The sequence below is a fragment of the Zootoca vivipara genome, chromosome 14 (genome assembly GCF_965207765.1).
Source record: "Zootoca vivipara chromosome 14, rZooViv2.hap1.1, whole genome shotgun sequence".
In the NCBI taxonomy this organism is placed as follows: Eukaryota; Metazoa; Chordata; class Lepidosauria; order Squamata; family Lacertidae; genus Zootoca; species Zootoca vivipara.
Genome location: NC_142597.1, coordinates 34,729,480 through 34,749,161, shown reverse-complemented (window position 1 = coordinate 34,749,161; position 19,682 = coordinate 34,729,480). Strand labels below are relative to the sequence as shown.

Genomic DNA, 19,682 nt, shown 5'->3' with positions numbered 1-19,682 from the left:
GAGATTGTGATTAAACATTAGGAAGAACTTTCTTTTTCTTTGAAATATTTTTATTAAAGATTTCTTGATTTACAAGGGTGTGTGCAGTGTCTCTCTCTCTCTCTCTCTCATATTTTTTAATTGTATCATTTTTGCAAATCAGTTACATTTGTTGAGACACTGGGAAGAAAGAGGGGGAACGTGGATAGGGGTGGGGGGATTGGGTGGCGATGTTTCTATTTTACTTAATATATGTAGGGTTTGATGTCAGCGTTGCTTATGCAGGTTCTCTTTCATTCGCTTGTGTTCTTTTGGTGGTGAGAGAGATTGGGGTTGGTCTAGGGCAGGCATAGGCAACCTTGGCTCTCCAGATGTTTTGGAACTACAACTCCCATGATCCCTGACCACTGGCCCTGTTAGCTAGGGATCATGGGAGTTGTAGTTCCAAAACATCTGGAGAGCCAAGGTTGCCTATGCCTGGTCTAGGGTGTGGATTGTTAAGTAGGAAGAACTTTCTGATGGTAAGAGCTGTTCATCAGTGGAACAGTCTCCCTTGGAAGGTTATTCATGGGAGGTTTTTTAAAGCAGAGGTTGGATGGCCATCTGTCACGGATTATTTAGCTGTGATTCCTGCCTTGCAGAGGGTTGGACTAGATGACCCTCAGGACCCTCTTCCAACTCTACAATTCTGAGATTCTAAGTTACGTCATGTCCACTATTCCAACGGAATGGCACTGGGTATAATGCACTAAAAACTCTATGTGTGTACACAGTAAGCACAGTAAGCCAAAAACCAGAATCTAGGATTAAAAACAACCACCAAGCAATCAAAGGATAAAAATACCCAACCAATAAATAAAACCGAGGATCAAATCAGAGCATCAATGTGACAATTTAAAACTTCTCTTGAAAAACTTTTGGCACATGCACACCATTACAGTCAAAGCATACAGCTTCCCCCAGAGGATCCTGGGAACTGTAGTTCACCCCCTCAAAGAACTACAATTCGCAATACCCTTAGAGTTCCCATGATTACTAAGTGAAAGTCACATGCTTTCAATGTACAGTGTGGACGGGACCCGTTTTGCATGGACTCCTTGCAGCAACCAGGCCAAAACAACAGGCCCTATAAATCCACAGCTGGTCCTCTTCAAACCGGCCCTTTATTCAGAAGGACTGCAGGGACATACCATACCAATCTTGCCTAGTGGTTACAGAGACCAGAGTTCAATCCCCACTCAGCCACAAAGCACAACCACCATCTCTCAGCCTAACCTACCTCACAGGGTTGTTGTGAGGATAAAATGGGGAAGAAGAGGTCCTATAGCACCTTGGGAGGAAAATGCGGGATACATAAGTACCATATTTACTCGAGTCTAATGCGCCATTGAATCTAATGCGCACCTCAATTTTCAGAACCTTGAAACAAACAAAAAAGTATTTGCTGGTGAATGTAAATGTGCCATCGAATCTAATGGGCACCTTAATTTTCGCAACGTGATTTGGCCAAGAAAGGTGAGCATTGTTGCTGTTGTTTAGTCGTTTAGTCGTGTCCGACTCTTCGTGACCCCATGGACCATAGCACGCCAGGCACTCCTGTCTTCCACTGCCTCCCGCAGTTTGGTCAAACTCATGTTCATAGCTTCAAGAACACTGTCCAACTATCTCAACCTCTGTCATCCCCTTCTCCTAGTGCCCTCCATCTTTCCCAACATCAGGGTCTTTTCCAGGGAGTCTTCTCATGAGGTGGCCAAAGTATTGGAGCCTCAGCTTCAGGATCTGTCCTTCCAGTGAGCACTCGGGGCTGATTTCCTTCAGAATGGATAGGTTTGATCTTCTTGCAGTCCACGGGACTCTCAAGAGTCTCCTCCATTCAAAAGCATCAATTCTTCGGCGATCAGCCTTAGAATCATAGAGTTGGAAGAGACCACAAGGGCCATCCAGTCCAACCCCCTGCCAAGCAGGAAACACCATCAAAGCATTCTTGACATATGCCTGTCAAGCCTCTGCTTAAAGACCTCCAAAGAAGGAGACTCCACCACACGCCTTGGCAGCAAATTCCACTGTCGAAGAGCTCTTACTGTCAGGAAGTTCTTCCTAATGTTTAGGTGGAAGCTTCTTTCTTGAAGTTTGAATCCATTGCTCCGTGTCCGCTTCTCTGGAGCAGCAGAAAACAATCTTTCTCCCTCCTCCATATGACATCCTTTCATATATTTGAACATGGCTATCATATCACCCCTTAACCTTCTCTTCTCCAGGCTAAACATACCCAGCTCCCTAAGGCGTTCCTCATAAGGCATCGTTTCCAGGCCTTTGACCATTTTGGTTGCCCTCCTCTGGACACGTTCCAGCTTGTCAGTATCCTTCTTGACCATAAAGAGCCTTCCTTATGGTCCAGCTCTCACTTCCATACATCACTACTGGGAAAACCATAGCTTTAACTCTACGGACCTTTGTCGGCAGATTCGAGTAAATATTGTATAATTAAGAAAGATTTAAAAAATGGTAGCCACTTATTCTCCGTGAATTTATCAGGCCCCCTCCTAAAGTCGCCCAAGACAGAAGACATTTCCTCGTGTCTCGAAGCCACAAACGCCATCGAGTTAACTCTGGGTCACGGCACAGACGCAATACAGAATGAGCAGAACTCAAAGTGACCACACACACACACTTACCTCCCCAACAGAGTAGCTTCTAAGCCTGAAACAAAGACAGAGACGTAAAGGGGGGGGGGAATTGGCTCAACTCTTCAACTCTTACAACAGGATGCCGGCAAGAGGGTGCCAGGTTCTGAGGCAGCAAATTGTCCTTGAAGAGACGCCACAACTTGCAAGGAGATGCCTGAACTCCTCTGGAAGAAGCAGGAGATTTTGGAATGCGAAAGGGACACGGTCAGTTCTCCTTCAGAGCTCCTGCCCAGGGAAGCCGGAGAGGCTCAGTCTGCTTACCTCGTGGGCAGAGGTTCCTGTGCATTTGAGCATTAAGCCAATGGCTCCAGAATCCCAAAAGAAATGTACTCTCTCGGGCAGTTACTCCTCCTCTGCCCCTTCGGCTCTGTGCACTCTCTGGCAGGGAACCAGCTGTGTGATTCACCGCAGATTAGTTTGGGATGTGTCTGCAAGAGGAATGGATTCTCCACTCCCACCCCTTTTTCTCTTCGCTCTCTTTCCCACCCTCCCTCTCTCTTTCTTTTAAACAGGAAGTGGGATAGCATGAGACAATGTCAAAGTAGCTGCAGAAGGGCTTTGGGCAATAAAAGGCACTTTTGCACAGACTTGCTCAGGGAGGAATTCTAGCTTTCTAAAAACCCTTGGGAGGGGAAAAAATTACTCTCAACAGGACCCGCAAACACACTCGCTGACTGCGGGGAGGAGAGAGACCAATGTGGAAAAGAGAGTAATCTCTTTTTGCAAAACGGGCAACACTACTTAAAAACCAACGCTGCTGGTTTTTAAGAGGTCCAGAAATGCAGAGTGTGCATCCACAATAGTGAGATGTGTGATATATATATATATATATATATATATATATATATATATATATATATATTATCACACAAGACTTTAAAAATAACAGCACATGAGTTAATTTCCTTCAGCTGAATTCCCCATGCTGAATGACAGATTGTAGGCCACTTGGGGCAGAGACTGCTTCTCTAGCACTTTGAAAGAAGCAGCTGTGCACACGCTATGTATCTTTAAGCATATTTTCCCCACCCCTTTCAAAGACTTCTGGGCATTGTAGCTTACCCCTCACAGAGCTAAAATTCCCAGCAGCCTTTAACAAACTACAGCACCCAGATTTCTTCTTCATAGTGTGTAATGTACACAGCCTGCAGAAGGCAAAACAGCAGCAACAAATAACCTGACCCTCAATGTCATAACACTGTTTCCAGGAAACAACTTTGAAAATCAGATTCCTTAAATTGTTTTTTAGCCAGGGGCTGTAGTCACAGGAAGAGGGCACTATGTGGGGACCCCGCTCCCCTCAAAGATATTCCAGGATGGCTCCTTGAAAGCTCAGCTTTCCTTAAAAAAAATTTTTAAGTCTCTACCCCGCTTTTCTTGTAGAAATGTGGGAGGAAAAGGGTGCTTACTGAGGCACCGACGTTTGGGACATTAAAACAGTATTGTACCACTTTAAATGGTCATGGCTTCTTGCAAAGAATCCTGGGAAGCGTAGTTTGATAAGGTTGCTGAAAGTTGATGGGAGACCCCTGCTCTCCAAGCACAGCTACAAATCTCAGAGTGGTTTAATAGCCAATCCCTCTTCCCAGGGAACTCTGGGAATTGAAGCTCTCTGAGGGGAATGGGGGCCTCCTAACAGCCATGGCTTCCTGCAGAAAATCCTGGGAACTGTAGTTTGAACAAACCACAGTTCCCAGGATTCTCGGCAGGAGGGCGTGGCTGTTTAAAGTGGCACGATGCTGCTTTAAATGTATAGTGCATTACAGGATCAAAACAGCAATACCAAGTTCTCCAGAGGATTGCTCTGCACTTTTTTCTTCCGTAGCTTTGTGTGCAGAAAAGCATTGCTGGAAGGAAGATCAAGACAAGCAAAGACCCAGGGCTGCTTAGCTTGGGGAAGATAAGATAAAGGGAGTGTCATGATAGCTGCCTCCAAACATCTGAAGGGCTGTCAAGCAGGAGCAGGCTTGTTCTCTGTGGACTGTGCCAGCAGCTGGAAATTGCGGGGAAGAAGATCTTGGTGAAACGTTAGGAGGAACTTCCTAATAACACAAGCTGCTTGCGCACTGGAACAGGCTGCCTCAGGGTTTTATGTGCAATGGGAACTGTGCCAGGTTAATACAGACAAGTGGAGTTTATGAGCACTAACTGCAACTTTCAGGGGTTTGGGAACACGGGACACCCAAGTTAGCTCATTAGTCCACCTAGCTCAGGACTGTCTGCACTGACTGGCAGCTGCTCTCTAGGCTTTCAGGCAGGGGGCACTCCCAGCCCTACCTAGGGGTGCTGGGGATTGAAACTGGGACCTCCTGCTGGATCCAGAGGAATGGTGGGAGGAACCAGCTGTGGAATCGCCAAGGGAAGAAGGCTCAGTGGGGTGTGGTTACTGGACTAAGGGGACTATGCTCAGGGCCGGCCCTACGGCCAGGCTGGGTGGCGCAGGGCACCATGGCGCCGGCCCGCCAGGAGGGCGCCGTGAGCTGCGCCCGCCCACTAGCCGGCCGGTTCGCCGCGCAGCTGCGCCCACGGCAACCGCGCTGTGCCTGCCTGCCCGCCCGCCGCACAGCAGCGCCTGTGGCAGCTGCGCTGTGCCCGCCCACCGCACCGGGAAACGGGGCGGGGGGGCGCCAGAGGGATCCGTCGCTCCACGGCGCCAGGGGCGCTTAAGACGGCCCTGACTATGCTAATCCCCTAATGTTTCCCTGATGCTTCCTTCCCAAAGCCCAGGAAATTTCTGCCCAGCTTCGGGAGGGAGGCGCGATGATCACATGCGCGACATCGGGACGTCACAACATCACACACATGACATCAAACCATCCCCCCACGCCCCTTGAAAGCTAGCCCCTCTGGCTCCAACTGTACCCCTGTGAAATATTTCACCGCACGCCACTGCTGGGGGGGGGAGTGGAACGACAATGAGTGGTTAGAGAGAAAAGACTGGGAAGAGGGTGTGTCGGAAGCTGAGGAGGTAACAGGAGATGGCAGAGAGAAGTTCAGAATCAGAGGTAGAAGCTGAAGCAGGAAGTTTGGAGGAGAGAGGCCAAGAGGCAGGGATGAGTCAGGCTGGTGAAGAGTCATGAGTGTATCTGTCTCCTGCTGCAACAAGCTCCCCTTCCGACTGTCTCCCAGAACCAGAAGAGGCATGAAAAGGGCGGAGCAGTGGCAGGCTGCATGTAGGCACAGTTTCTGATGGCTTGGGGAAAATCCCTGGAGAGGAGGGGACCTAGATGGCTGTGGGGAGGTGGGGACTTTCAGTCTCGGCAACTGATTCATGGGGCAAGACCTAGCAGGGATGAGCTGCTGTGTTCATTATGCCTGACACTCCATCAGGTCTGTGCAGAACGTGCTCTTGCTAATAAAGAGTTAACTTCAACTTTGAACAGTGTGATTTACTGCCAGCTCCCTTCTTGACATCCTGCATGCAAAGCAGAGGCTCTGCCACTAAGCTAAGGTCCTTCCCCAGGCAAGGAAGATTTCTAAAGCTACTGCAAAGCACTGCAGCAACAGAACAAGGCAGAATTGAAAATGGAGTGGGGAACCTATAGACCTCTGGATGGCGTCAGTCTCCAACTCTGACTTGCTAACACAGTCTCTGCATAAATAAGCAACATTTTTCAACCCTCTGCACCCTGGGCAGGACAGCATTTTCCACTGATGAAACTGTTGAGCCCTTTGCTTTCAAAGGAGACCTCATTACGCCAAGTAGAAGACGGTAACATCTTCTGAAAGAGGCGCTTTGCAGATTCAAAATTTTGTTTGACGTGTTCAAAGGAGATAAGAAACTTTGATGCCCTTTGGTGTTATGCAACTGTCATAGTTCTGAATTCTCAGTAAATGGAATAAGCTTTGCATTTGCATGACAAGCCAGGATGACACAGTGGCTAGAAAGAATGAGGATCCGTGCAGGTAACCAATGGGGCAACTGCAAGATGTTGTTGTTGTCAATTAATTCAACCTGAACCCAGATTCTCTTTCTCTTTCAATAAATATGTATTAAGTTAGCAAAAGCAAAACTAGGATAACGATATTTGTGTTCTATACAGCTGCAATTGCATAATAGTTGTTATTACCTAGCAATGATCTTACATGCTAATAGCAAAGTTATTCTCTGAGCGTGGGATCTTATGCAGCTAAAAAGTTGATATACAAGGAGGAGGAGATCAGAACACCAGCTAACCTTAAAGTCTGCAGAAGTGCAGAAAAATCTTTAGGGAGAGAAAATTCCCCAAAGAGCCCATGAAGACTGTGTATGCTGACCAGTCACAGAATGACGGCTAGCTGGGGTTTGTGGCTGGGACAGTAGGACAGAAAACTAGAAGGAATGGAATGAAGTATCCTGAGAAAGGGCATGGAATGGCTGGCTGGCTGGCATCCTGGACATTCTGCTACTGGTGACATTTGTCTTTATAAATCAGTCAGCTAAGGAAGAAGCCCAGCACACCTGACAAAATGGGCGGTAATCCAAGAAAGCTGATGCCACCATAAATCTTATCTCTTCTGGTTTTGCTGCAATGGGCCAACGTGGAAATCCCTCAGGCTCTGTCTTTCAGGCCACAAGCCTGCAAAAGAGAAGTGGGCAGACGCAAGGTTTAGGGGATCTACCTCAAGATCCACCAGCCAGACATAGAAACAAGGTAATGGTTTGGTGCACAGATAGAAATGCAGAACGGGGAAGCACCTCTTAAGACTACAGGTTCAAAGCTATACTGCTTAAATCTTAGGTCGGGAACATCTAGCCCATGGGCCGAATGCGGCCCACGAAGGCCGTTTCTTCAGCCCATGGGCCGCCCGTAAACCAAGCCACCTGCTCAGCAAGTCCCCCGCATGCTGCGCTAAACTGGCGCAGTGCAGGGACTTGCCGAGCGGTGCTGGAAATCGCGCCTGCACATTCGCAGAAGCTGCGGACATGCGCAGAAGCAATTTCTGGTGCCGCGTTGCCCATCTCCAAAGCACCGGAAATTGCTTCTGTGCAGCTGCGGCCCATGTCTGGCTCATGGACAATAGTCCGTGCGAATCCTCCAGCCCACGGCCAGAAAACATTGCCAACACCTGGCTTAAATGGACATGGCTTTGCCTAAAAAAATCCTGGGAACAGTATTTTGTTAGGAGGCCCCTATTCCCCTCAGAGAGCTACAGTTCCCAGAGTTCCCTGGAAAGAAGGACTGGTTATGAAACCATTCAGAGGGAGAGACGGTGTGTCTCCTAAGCACTCTCAGCACCCTTAACAAACTACTGGTCTCAGAATTCTTTGGGAGAAGCTATGCCTGTTTAAGTGGTTTCATAGTGCTTTAAATGGCTAGTGTGGATGTCACTGCAACCCACGAGATGATGTGCATAAACAAATACAAATCTACATCCAAGTTACTATAGCCTGCCCTAGAATATTTGCTAGAAGCTGAAAAGCCAATCCTTTAATCGTCCTATTTTTACAGGTGAGGAATGCAAAAAGATAAGATATAAGCAATTGCAGTGTGGCCAGAAATGGCAGTAATTATTTGTAGCTGCCTTTTGGTTTGCTGTTCTTAAAATTTGGGGGTATGGAGAAAACAATGGAAGGAAATGAATACATTGGCCACTGGACAACTTTATAACCTCTAAGAAATAAAAAGAAAACTCATCACGGGTCACATTCACACCATATATTTAAAGCATAGGACTTTCTCCCCCTCCCCCCTAGAATTCTGGGCACAGCAGTTTACTCTCAACAGAACTGCAATTCCCAGCACTCTTGACAAACTACAGTTCCCATTATCCTTTAAGGGAAGCCATCTGCTCAACTTTTCATTGGGTGGGGAAGGATACATCCTTTTTGCATTATTGCAAAATAAGCAATTTTATAGTTAATAATATTTTCCATCTTTTGATGCATGTTAATTTGGTATTCTCCTGCCAACCTAGCAGTTCGAAAGCACATCAAAATGCAAGTAGATAAATAGGTACCGCTTCAGCGGGAAGGTAAACGGCATTTCCGTGTGCTGCTCTGGTTTTCCAGAAGCGGCTTTGTCATGCTGGCCACATGACCTGGAAGCTGTACACCGGCTCCCTCAGCCAATAACACGAGATGAGCGCCGCAACCCCAGAGTCGGTCACGACTGGACCTAATGGTCAGGGGTCCCTTTACCTTTAATTTGGTATTGCCACTCTGAGGCAAATATATTTTATAGTAAGCAACCATTTATTTTTATATTTTTGAAAATGTACGGTTTGGATGCAAGTTCTGAACCAGAATGTCAAACTTTGCAAGGTCATTTCCACCTCTGCGACGTTTGCAAAGTCAGATGTCTTTCTGGAAAGGAGCTGCTGGCTTTCAGGGCATGACATTCACAGCTGAAACTTTCCCAGCATTAATTGGAGAGCACAAACTCCTCTCCTTTTTTTTGCAAAGGAAAAGGACAAGGGGATGTCAAAAGAAGCAGGCCATGCGGATAAAGGGACTGCGTCAGCAACCCAATTCTCTAAGTTAATTGGGCTTACAGAGATATCGAGGTCCAACTTTGCGGTTCCAAGATTGGCTTAAGAATAAAGGAAGTTCATAGGCAGAAAATGAACAGCACTGTGGGTAGTAGACAATGCTAGCCCTACTCAGAGTAGGCACACTGGGGAGTTGTGATGGGTGTGTATGTGTGTGTGTAGCTGTAATTGTGTTTTTGCTTTGTTTTTTAGGGGATGGCATTCATTTTCGTTGTACTTATGTACAATGACAATAAAGTATCTATCTATCTATCTATCTATCTATCTATCTATCTGTCTGTCTGTCTGTCTATCTAATAGACCTGGCGAACTCAGGTCCACTATTCCAATGGTCTACTCTGAGTAGGAATGGGCGGATCTGCCACTTTTGGTTCTCTCAGATTTCCAGTCTGAAATTCAGTTTGTCACATTTCTGCAACAATTCGCACATTATTATTTTTTAGAAAAATCCTCGTGAAAGTCCTTCAACGTTTTCGTGCAAATTTATCCAGATAAACACATTTCTGCATGCAGCTCTGACTAATGTACATATTTCTGCAAAGCGGTTTTCCCTAACGTAATGCATTCCCCTGTGTTATTTTCACTAACATATTCCGATTCATGCACACGCTCCCCTAATGTTTGCATTTTTGTAAGCATGGGCTGGAGAACATTGCTGCAAGATTCCATGACTCTAATTTACACTGTTTCTTGAACAAGCACCTATGTTACACATTTTGCCACACAGTACAAACACAAAACGAACTCTTAACACAACTGCTGTCCACGCAAGTCGGTTATGCGTGCTTTACAAGTGAAGACTGAAGTAAAGGTTGCCATATGTCAAAAAGCAAAAATCCAGACTCTAGACTTCCGACACGGGTTGCAATACTTCTGGATTTCCCCAGTAATTTCCGCCTGGACACTGCTTCCAACTGCTGTTATTCTGGCTATGTCCAGGAATTCCGGACGTATGGCAACCCTGCTCAAGTCCATTTCTAGTAAATAAGGCTGACCAAAGTAGCAAACAACCAAATCAACAACAAAAATCAGCAAATGATTGGGGTGGGGGAACCCCTTGAAATATTTCAAAGACACATAGCAGCAGCAGCACAAAATTTAATGTATTTTTCCATGTATATTTCCCTCCAAATTTTTTAAGTTTGAAATTGGGGGTGGTCTTATACATGGGGGCATCTTATACACGGAAAAATACGGTACTTTTCTGCAGCTTCAGCGGTTGAGTGGAGACCTCTGTCAGTAGACCATGAAGGACCCTTCCCCGGCCCAAAGCTGTCTCCTGAGTCACTAGCCACTAAATTGGTTCTCGAATTCACAATCTCCCAGGACAGCCTTCCCTATTCTGGTGGCCTCCAGAGGTTTCGGGCTACAAGAGAGCCAGTGTGGTGTAGTGGTTAGAGTGTCGGACCAGAGTTCAAATCCCCACTCGGCCATGAAGCTCACTGAGTGACCTTGGGCCAGCCACTGCCTCTCAGAACCTACCTCACAGGGTTGTTGTGAATGAGGAGAGCAAGAACCATGCACGCCACCTTGAGCTCCTGGAAAAAAAGCTGGGATATAAATGAAATACATACAATAATAAATGCAACTCCTATCAGTCATTTTGGCTTTGGGACCGACAGGAGTTGTACTTTCAACACACCTGGAGAGCACCAGGTTGGGGAAGGCTGGTTTGGGGTTTCTTCCAAGTAGGAAGTACAGTTCCTGGATTCTTAGGGGAGGGGAAGCCATGATTGCTTGAAGTGGTATGATGATGCTTTAAATCAGGCATCCCCAAACTGCGGCCCTCCAGATGTTTTGGCCTACAACTCCCATGATCCCTAGCTAACAGGACCAGTGGCCGGGGAAGATGGGAATTGTAGTCCAAAACATCTGGAGGGCCGAAGTTTGGGGGTGTCTGCTTTAAATGCAGAGTGTAGATGCGGCCTTAGTTTCAGAAAAACAGGGAGAGGGAGAGAAGTTGCAGGTAGATGGCTGAACCTACGGACAGATCCCTTGTGTCAGTAGTGACTCACAGCAGGTCCCAGTTTGGAAACAGCAACATTTCAGTCGCCCAGGTGACAGACAGCGCTGTGGCGATGTAGATCCATAGCTGGCCTGCAGCATCCCAGAGGCCACCACCTTTCTGTTGCCCACGGGCTCCTGAATACCAGGAGCTCTGTGAGTTTGCAGGTACATTTCACCCCTGGAGAGGAGGTAGCTACCAGCTCACACCCGGTCACCGCCCAGTGCAGCCTGTTTTCCTGCGATATCCTCTTGGGGAAAGTACAGTGGTGCCTCGCAAGACGAATTTAATTCGTTCCGCGAGTCAATTCGTTTTGGGAAAAATTTGTCTTGCGAATCGCGGTTTCCCATAGGAATGCATTGAAATTTCTTTTTTTGCCCATAGGAACGCATTGATTAAATTTCAATACATTCCTATGGGAAACCGCGATTCGCAAGATGAATTTTTCCCAAAACGAATTCGTCTTGCGAGTCACCATCAGATCGCAAGACGTATTCATCTTGCGAAAAATTCGTCTTGCAGGGCATTCGTCTTGTGAGGTACCACTGTACGCAGTTTGGGTCCACAATGGGAAGATCCTTTCATTGTCAAAAGAATGCAGCCAGATCTGAGGTCCCACCAAGACAAATCAATGCCAACATGTCTCTCCGCCTCCGTCTCTTTGACTCGCCCGCTTTTAAAAGCCCTCAGAACCCATCACCCACACTGGTTCACCTGAAGAGACACACATTAGAGGTTGGTTTTCTCTTAGGCTCATAACTGCAAGAACACTTTTATCCACAGAGCAAGGAACTTCTTCTTCTTCTTTGGCCGAGTAAGATTGTCTTCCATAAACACGGTTTTAACAATGAGTTCGTAAGTGACTGTGGAGGCCAATTCTGGACCCACACATCCTTGCACAGTGGGGACATTAGTTTCCGGGTGAGAGTTGATCACAGTGTGGATTTGCCAAATGTGCCTTCCTCTTAGCACGTTTCTCCCTTACGTTCTGAGTTCGAGTTTCTTCAAATCCCATGACACCTTTGGTAAAGGCTGTTCTCCAACTGGAGCGCTCGCAGGCCAGTGTTTCACAGTTGTCTGTGTTTATACTACATTTTTTTAGATTTGCCTTGAGACAGTCTTTAAACCTCTTTTGTTGACCACCAGCATTACGCTTTCCATTTTTATGTTCAGAATAGAGTAGTTGCTTTGGAAGACGATCATCCGCACAACATGACCAGTCCAACGAAGTTGGTGTTGAAGAATCATTGCCTCAACACTAGTGATCTTTGCTTCTTCCAGTACACTGGTATTAGTTTGCCTGGCTTCCCAAGTGATGTGTAAAAATTTTCAGAGACACCATTGATGGAATCTTTCAAGGAGTTGGAGATGGCGTTTATAAGTGGTCCATGTTTCACAAGCACACAATAAGGTTGGTAGTACAATAGCTTTGTAAACAAGCATTTTGGTTTCCCTACGAATGTCCCGGTCCTCAAACACTCTGCACTACAATGAGGAGAAAGCCGCACTAACAGAACTCAGGCGATGCTGGATTTCGGCATCAATCGGAGGCAGCCTTGTATGGTCTCCTGCCCAACCTTCTCCTGCACAGAACAGCCACCTGTCATATAACCTTGAGCATGCAACCTTCACCACAGGGCAAACATACCATTTAGGCCAGCCATTGCCATCCTAATGCAATCCAGATGTTGGGGGCTAGAAGTTCAAGCCCGTATCGTTATTGAACCAATATTTTACAACAACCAGTGTTTGAAATTGAGGGAAATTAAAAATTGAGGGAAATTAAAAAACGTATTAAAAAATATGTTTTTCGTGTGCATGCACACGAAAGCTCATACCCAGAACAAACTTAGTAGGTCTCTAAGGTGCTACTTGACCATTTATTTATTTTTTGACTGCGTCAGACCAACACGGCTACCTACCTGAATCTGAAATTGAGGGGCGTGACTGTGACAATCATGAAGGGACCCTTCACTTCTGAATTTGCCACTACACTATTGGGCTCCGCCCACTGCTCCACGCTGCCAGTCCTAGTGGACACCAGCCACCTGTCCTCCAAAGTAGTTGGAGCAGAATATAAGTGTGGAAGAAGGCAGCCGTGAAATTTCTAGAGGGACTGAGCTAGTTTGCTTACATATCAGTGAATCCACTAAAACATTTTCACAGTGTAAGTTGACACACAGAGATATATGCCCGTCAGACCGATTGGACAGGAGGTATTCATTCTCCTCCCATGTCATTCTGAAAGTCACCTAAAGGCCAAGTCTCCCTTGTCTAGACAGATGACCCAGATTTCTGTACGCCGAGAACCTAAAGAGGTACTGTATTGATTTTATGCTGGGGGTATTCAGCACCTTGGGGGAGGGGGAAAGAGGTCGTTGTGGGTTGGTGAATCCTTTTTCCTGGCATGTGCAAAGATTGACAGCTCACATTCTAACACCTCAGTTATTGACAGGACAATTCTAGGTGCCATGTGCATCTCACACCCCAACTAGATTTAAGGTGCGCATTTTTACATATTCAGAGCCCTGTGGACATGACTAACTTAGGTCCCTTAATTCAAATAGGTCTACTCTGAGCAGATACAACCCTTCTGTGAGCAGGAGAGGGCGGAATTGTGCATGTGCTGAACTTGGCAAATGTCACAGAATTCTTCCCAATCTCATAATGTACAATGCAGAAATTTTTCAGGACCACCAAGGATCAACAGTCCCAGCTTCAGGCAATAAGTATGGGCTTGGGGATGTGTGTGGAAGCCGTCTGTTTAAAGCACTATGACGCCACTTTAAACACTCATGACTGCTCCCCAAAGAATCCTGGGAACTGTAGTCTGTTAAGGACACCAAGAGTTGTTAGGCTCTAAACCACTGAGCCTAGAGCTTGCTGATCAGAAGGTCGGCGGTTCAAATCCCTGCGACGGGGTGAGCTCCCATCGCTCGGTCCCAGCTTCTGCCAACCTAGCAGTTCGAAAGCACATCAAAGTGCAAGTAGATAAATTGGGACCGCTCCAGCGGGAAGGTAAACGGCGTTTCCGTGCGCTGCTCTGGTTCGCCAGAAGCAGCTTTGTCATGCTGGCCACATGACCTGGAAGCTGTACGCCGGCTCCCTCAGCCAATAACGTGAGATGAACGCCGCAACCCCAGAGTCGGTCACGACTGGACCTAATGGTCAGGGGTCCCTTTACCTTTACCCTGAGTAAAACTTTCGATTTGCAAGGCATTCCGGATCCATGGTATGACTGTATATAGATATAGCTATAAAATCACAACAGAAAATACACAATATACCTGCGAGCCTGTTTAGTACACCAAATCCAGTTAACTCTGGCTGTGTAGACAATACAACTTTTAAAGCACAATCAAAGCACGTTTTTCTCCTCAAAGTATTCTGGGCACTGTAGTTTACACCTCACAGATTTACAATTCCCTGCAGCCTTTGACAAACTACAAATCCCAGAATTCTCTCTCTGTGTGTGTTTTGAATGTGTTTTAAAGATATATAGAGCATAGGCAGACCTATTTGTCAGTGAAAAAGACACATTTCTTCTTCCCTTTCCACACAACATTCCTCCTGCTTTGTTTCTTCTGAGCCTTTCAGGGGACGTGGCTGCCTTTGTGAGTCTGGATGGGCCACCAACATCATCCAAAATAAACCACTAAACGACGGAAAGCCGCTGCCATCGCCATCACACACATCCCAAACACACTTTCCCATCTGGCCTTGCTTAGAGTCAGCCTTTCCATCAAGCACAGCCAAGAGCGCATCGCAGAAGCCAACATCAAAACAGAGAGAAAGAGGCAGCCGCGAATCAAGCAAAGCCAGAAATCAAGCGATTAATCCACGGTCTACAACCCAAAGCTGTACCCTGATATATTGATATCTGTTGATGGATGGCTGTTCTGCCTCGGCCCCGGACACACTGACCAATTGCTTGGAAGCTGTGGCTGGATGGCTACATGGGAGTCGGCTAAAGCTAAATCCTTCGAAGACAGAGGTCCTCTGCTTGGGGCGGGATGACATGGGGCGGGGGGGGGGGCAACTTCCATCTTTCGCTGGGGCTCAATTAGTGTCAGCCCCTTCTGTCAAGAGCTTGGGTGTAACCTTGGATGCCTCCCTTTCCATGGAGGCGCAGGTTGCAACCACAGCCAAGGTGGCATTTTTCCATCTCCGCCGCATTAAGCAGTTGGTCCCCTACCTTTCTCAGCCTTACCTGGCCACAGTGATCCATGAGATAGTCACCTCTAGGCTTGATTATTGTAACTCGCTCTACGCGGGGCTGCCCTTGAAACTGACCCAGAAACTCCAGCGGGTGCAGAATGCCGCGGCAAGACTCCTTACGGGGTCCTCGCCGCGGGATCACATTCATCCAGTGCTTTACCAGCTGCACTAGCTCCCGGTGGAGTACAGGGTCAGGTTTAAGGTGCTGGTTTTGACCTTTAAAGCCTTTTGCGGCTTAGGACCCTCGTACCTACAGGACCGCCTCTCCCGGTATGCCCCGCAGAGGACATTAACGTCCACAAATAACAACATACTGGAGATCCCGAGTCACAAGGTGGTTAGACTGGCCTCGACCAGGACCAGGGCCTTCTCAGTACTAGCCCCGACCTGGTGGAACGCTCTCTCTCAGGAGACTAGGGCCCAGCGGGAGTTGTCATCTTTTCATGGGGCCTGCAAGACAGAGCTGTTCCGCTTGGCCTTTGGACTGACTCCGTCTGACCTCGGTGTTACCCTCCCCTAAGGCTTTATCCAGTTGCACTTGTAGATTCCTAATTTTATAATTGAATTTTAACATTGTATTTAATCTGCCTTTTAATTGAATTGTTTCTTTTATGCTTGCTTTGATATTCTTGTTGTTAGCTGCCCTGCACCCGGTCTTGACTGGGAAGGGCGGGGTATAAATAAAATAACAATAATAATATTTATTATTATTATTATTATTATTATTATATAGTGGTCTATTTCACAGTCCTCTGTAAAGTACCTCTACCATCCAGGGTTAGAAACTCAGATATATAAGCTAGGCGCCAAATGGCTAGTTGACATTTTGTGGCCAGACAGCTCAAAGGCCTTGTTTTCTTCAGTATGACTTTTTGGTTCCTGAAATTCATTCTGATTGTGCAGATAAAATATAACAGATAGAGTTCTACAGGATGCGTTGCTAGTGTGTGAAAACAGTCAAGATCCAAGCACCTCTAGGCATGATGCACCTCCAGAGGGTGGAAATCTGAGGCACCATCCTGCCACCCAAGCATCTTCTTCACTTGCTTGCAGTAACCAGGTGCAAAATGTGCTTGGCAGGTTTTGAACGCTGCCACCATCACTCCACACAGCAACCGCTCCGGACCTGACAATCATTAATCCAAGGCCCTTCTCTGTGTGTCGTCTCTGAGGGCAGACTGGAGAGGGGCAACACAAGAGGCCTTTTTAGTGGTGGCTCCCTGCTTGCAGAATGCTCTCTCCAGCGAAGCTCACTTGGCGCCATCTTTATCTGTGTTTAGGAACCAGGAAAATATTGCCCTCTTTTACACAGGCTTTCGACTACTCGTGGCCTCTTTTGGTGGGCCAGGATCTGTTAAACCTGCCTTTTATTTGCATTGTTGTGCTAGGGGTGGGTTTATAAGGCTGTGTTTGCTGTAATTGGTTTGTAAAGTTACATTGGTTCACTTTTGTGAGGGAAGCAGCTAACAGATACAAATAATAACACTAGGTTTTTATAAGGCGAAAAACCAAACCAAGCAAGTGGCTTGGATGGCAGGCAGCCCAGGCGAGCTGGTGAGGAAGGAGCAGAATTTAAAGGAAATTAGACACTCCAGAGAGCAGTTGGGAGCAGTTGGTGTGGGTGTTTGGGGGTAGCTGAGCGGGAGAGGACTTTGGAGCAAGCCATGGGGTGGGTCTGGACAGGTTTAAAGTAGGGATAATCCAGGAGGTAGGGGGTTGTTGAGTGAAAGGATCCTGTTGCATTCAACAAGACTGCAAAATATTATCAACTAACAGTGCAAGCCTACCTGTGCCTAGTCACAAGTAAGTTTCATTCAAGTTCAATGGGATTGCTCCTATTAAGTACTAAAGAATTGCAGCCTTTAGGCACTCCTGCCTCTTGCTTTCCCACCCTCAAAAAAGAAACTCAGGTCAGAATTCAATAGGTAATGTACCACACCAGAAATAAAATGTCATAAATTGGAATATTGTTGAGCTCACCCTATAACCCAAAGCTTGCAAAATCCTATGCAAGCTCCTGTCTATTTTCCACTGTAGATGTTTATTTTTTTATTTTATTTTATTTATTTAAAAATACTTTATTGAATTATTCCAATTAATACACTTCCAACTCCTACAATAATATCATATGATACATTACAATATATTTAGATGTTTAGAAGGAGGGATTGAGATTGGGGAAACCGCAAGACGGGTGGGGAGCAGAAAGAACTAATCCATTTTTCCCCTCCCACAGCCAAAGTTGCATTAAAAAACTTTATAAACCCAGGAGTCATCCAATGACCATTAAAGTCACATGGTTAAGCCAACGAAGGAGCACCTAACTTGCCCAAGCTTTCAAATTGTAAGGAAGCGTTGCAAGTTTGTTTCTAAAAATATTCTTACAATCATTCAGGGGCTTGTTAATTAGAATCATAGAGTTGGAAGGTACCCCAAGGGTCATCCAGTCCAACCCCACCATGCAGGAATCTTTTGCCCAATGTGGGGCTCGAACCCACGACCCTGAAATTAAGTGCATCAGGCTCTACTGACTGAGCTCTGCTTTGCTAAGGGCAGGAACAGGGAACTGGTGACCCTCCTAATATTGCTGGACTCCAACTCCCATCAGCCCCAGCCAGAATGGCCCAGGAGTGATGGGCGTTGCATCCACTAACACCAGAAGGGTCCATGTTTTAAGGATCATGGAAAGAGAATGAGAACCTCAGGGATTCCATTAATTATTATTTCCTCTTTTCCCCTCCTACTTTTTTTTACACATAGTTAAAGCACCTGTAAAACTGTGTGTGTGTGTGTGTGTGTGTGTGTGTGTGTTTACACATAGTTAAAGCACCTGGAAGGGAGGCAGGTGGCGCTGTGGTCTAAACCACTGAGCCTAGGGCTTCCCGATCAGAAGGTCGGTGGTTCGAATCCCTGCAACAAGGGTGAGCTCCCGTTGCTCGGTCCCAGCTCCTGCCAACCTAGCAGTTCAAAAGCACATCAAAGTGCAAGTAGATAAATAGGTACCGCTCCAGCGGGAACGTAAACGGCATTTCTGTGCACTGCTCTGGTTCGCCAGAAGCGGCTTTGTCATGCTGGCCACATGACCTGGAAGCTGTACACCGGCTCCCTTGGCCAATAACACGAGATGAGCGCCGCAACCCCAGAGTCGGTCACGACTGGACCTAATGGTCAGGGGTCCCTTTACCTTTTAAAGCACCTGGAACAGACTTCAGGTAGGAGCTGCTTAAACAAATGGACTCTCATGACACAGCCAATGCGCCCATTTTGCAGCGGGGGAACCGAGGCCTGAAGTATTCACCCAGCTGAACAGGGTTTGACCCCTAGGCCTTCCCCACCAATGTGCAAACATGGATGTCACCCAGAGTTTCATTTAACAAAGAAAAGAAGTAGTAACCCCAGCTTCAAGTCAATCATTCCAGGAGTTCATGCCCTCTCACCTGGAAGCCCATTGCCTCACTCTGTAAGCAGTTGGAAGTGACAACAAGGCTGGCTCATGGCTTGGTAACTACATCATCGAGGGGTGACTTGCACATATGAATGAGGCAAGCCAGGCAGAGCTGTTGCAATACTTCAGCCACGTTTTTTGTGTTTTTTTTTTGTGTTTTTAAAAAAGGAGTCCATCCCATCTACACACCCTCGGTCAGGCGGTGGTCTGTAGATGAATGAAGTGAACTGCCTCCAAGCTTGTTAGCAGCAAAGGGGAAAGCATTCTGCAACTACTCAGAAACAACACCGCCCTAGTACACACACATATTTCAAGGTGTGCGCCATCTCTGGTACCAAAGATGCCCAAATACAACTGACTGTCACTCTCCCCCAGCCACACTTCTCTTGCCAAGTCCACTCCAAAGCAGTTGTCAACACAGGGCATCCTTAGCTAACAGCTCCATCCCTGCAATATGAACAACCAGAGCCAGGCAGGGGCCCGTTCGCAGATGGTGTGCATGTGGGCACAGAACAGCTTTACCAAGATGGAGAAGCCGCATTAATTATTACATTATAATACTCATTTTTTAAAAAAAGTGTGTTCCCGTCAACGCTCTTCCTCCGCTACAGTCATTTTTTACCTCACCCTCCAAACCTGGGGATAGGAGGAAGGGGGGAATATGGTGTCGAATATCCCAAAGCCTGGTCCTCACCGGTGCCCCCTCGCGCAAAATGCACCCCACAAAAATAAGAGCCCTGTTTTCCCTTCCTTCCACCCAAGGACAACGATCAGGGGAGAAGGGGGGCGGTGCATGTGCTGGTTTGGAAGCAGCCAAACAGCCTCGGATATAATCCGTTGCCAAGGAAGGGCTGGCGCAGCAAACCTGGTAGATGCT

General features: G+C 46.9%; 1 protein-coding gene across 4 annotated transcripts in view; it reads right to left on the bottom strand.

Annotated features, from left to right (window-relative positions):
* Positions 1-19,682, bottom strand: part of CLIP2 (CAP-Gly domain containing linker protein 2) — a 75,881-nt gene that overhangs the window by 55,407 nt on the left and 792 nt on the right. The window contains exon 1 of one of the 4 annotated variants that reach the window (XM_060268340.2): positions 2,655-3,035. The exons of 2 other annotated variants lie outside the window; for them this stretch is intronic. The gene's annotated coding sequence lies outside the window, so the exon portion shown is untranslated. Of the gene's footprint in view, positions 1-2,654; positions 3,036-19,682 lie in introns of those variants that run through there. One more of the 4 variants, XM_060268341.2, reaches the window with a different exon arrangement.